Raw genomic sequence first — 465 nt, 5'->3', positions numbered from 1 at the left:
ACTAGGGCGGCCGGCCCCGACTTCCCGGTTTCACACAAAGGCCCTTTTCAGGGCCACCCCCATTGCTCACCGGGAGAGCTGCGATCCGCGGGGAGGGGGGAGGGGAGCGCGTCTGTCCAGCCCCGGTGCTGGGGGCGGTGCCGGACCCGCGGGCCCGGAGCGCTGGCGACACGGAGCTGGAGTCCGGTCGGAAAGGCCGTCAACAGAAAAGCTGCTCCGTAAAGACTTATACTTAATCTGGGTGCTTTTAATTCATCTGTATTTATCGTCTGTTACATTCGGTGGGTGTTGCATAGAGAATAAACGATGCTTCATTTCCAAAACGGGACCGCAGTGAGGGGCCGTTTCAGTGTTTCCACAAGGCACTGTAGCACATAAGCCCCACGGAGAGAATGGCGACCAGGCAGTAAGTGAGGATTCATGGTAAGGGGCTAACAGTTACAGAGAAAGGCACAATAGCACAAT

This window comes from Chaetura pelagica, unplaced genomic scaffold (genome assembly GCF_000747805.2).
Source record: "Chaetura pelagica isolate M959 unplaced genomic scaffold, ChaPel_1.0 scaffold650, whole genome shotgun sequence".
Taxonomy (NCBI): Eukaryota; Metazoa; Chordata; class Aves; order Apodiformes; family Apodidae; genus Chaetura; species Chaetura pelagica.
This window is presented reverse-complemented; position numbering follows the sequence as displayed.